Raw genomic sequence first — 1,821 nt, 5'->3', positions numbered from 1 at the left:
ATGGAGAAAAACTGAGGGCATTCCCTCTAAAAACTGGAACAAGACAGGGATGCCCTCTTTCACCACTTCTATTTAACATTGTTCTTGAAACACTGGCCAGAGCAATTAGATGAAAGAAATTAAAGGGATACATATAGGAAAAGAAGAAGTTAAATCAGCACTATTTGCTGACGATATGATTCTATACCTAGAAGACCCAAAAAAGCTCCACCAGAAAACTTCTAGAACTAGTAATTGAATTCAGCAAAATAGCAAGATATAAAATCAACACCCATAAATCAAAGGCATTTCTGTTATCAGTGACAAATCCTCTGAGAGGTAAATGAGGGAAACTACCCCACTCACAATAGCCTCCAAAAAAAAAAACTTGGGAATGAATGAAATAGGTGAAAGATCTATACAATGAAAACTACTACAGAACCCTAAAGAGAGAAATCAAAGAAGACTTTAGAAGATGGAAAGGTCTACCTTGCTCTTGGATAGGCAAAATTAATATTATCAAAATGACCATACTACCAAAAGCACTATACAGATTTAATGCAATTCCAACCAAAATCTCAATGGCATTCCTCATAGAAATAGAAAAAGCAATCATGAAATTCATCTGGAAAAATAAGAGACCCAGAATAGCTAAAGCAATCCTTAGCATGAAGAGTGAAGAAGGTGGCATCGCTATACCAGACCTTAAACTATACTACAGAGCAATAGTAACAAAAAAAAAGTAATTGTCATCAAAACAAACTGGTAGACCAAGGGTACAGAGTAGAGGACACAGAAACTAACCCACAAAATTACAATTATCTTATATTAGACAAAGGCACCAGAAAAGATAGCCTCTTCAACAAATGGTGGTGGGAAAACTGGAAATTCATATGCAACATGAAATTAATGAAATTAAACCCCTATCTCTCACCATGCACAAAACTCAACTCAAAGTGGATCAAGGACCTAGAAATTAAACCAGAGACTCTATGTCTAAGAAAAGAAAAAGTTGGCCCTAATTTTCATCATGTGGGATTAGACTCCAAACTTCCTTAATAAGACTCCTATAGCACAAGAATTAAAACCAAGAATCAATAAATGGGATGGGCTCAAACTAAAAAGTTTCTTTCCAGCAAAAGAAACAATCTGTGAGGTAAACAGAGAGCCTACATCTTGGGAATAAATTTTTACCCCTCACACATCATATAGAGCACTAATCTCTAGGGTATATAAAGAACTCAAAAAGCTAAACACCAAACAATAACAACAACAACAACAACAACAACAAACAAATAACCCAATCAATAAATTGGCCAAGGACATGAACAGACACTTCTCAGAAGAGGATATTCAATCAATCAACAAATATATGAAAAAAATATTCATCATCTCTAGCAATTAGAGAAATGCAAATCAAAACCACTCTAAGATACCATCTCATTCCAGTCAGAATGGCAGCTATTATGAAGACAAACAACAATAAGTGTTGTTGAGGATGTGGGGGAAAAGGTACACTCATACACTGCTGGTGGGACTGCAAATTGGTGCAGCCAATATGGAAAGCAGTATGGAGATTCCTTGGAAAACTGGGAATGGGACCACCATTTGACCCAGCTATCCCTCTCCTCGGTCTATAATCAGAGGACTTAAAAACAGCATACTCAGGGACACAGCCACATCAATATTTATAGCAGCACAATTCACAATAGCTAAACTGTGGAACCAACTTAGATGCCCTTCAGTAGATTCATGGATTAAAAAAATGCGGCTATATACACAATGGAATATTACTCATCAATAAAAGAGAATAAAATCATGGCATTTGCAGGTAAATGAATG

The sequence above is a fragment of the Marmota marmota genome, unplaced genomic scaffold, assembly GCF_001458135.2.
Source record: "Marmota marmota marmota unplaced genomic scaffold, marMar, whole genome shotgun sequence".
NCBI classification, from domain to species: domain Eukaryota; kingdom Metazoa; phylum Chordata; class Mammalia; order Rodentia; family Sciuridae; genus Marmota; species Marmota marmota.
This window is presented reverse-complemented; position numbering follows the sequence as displayed.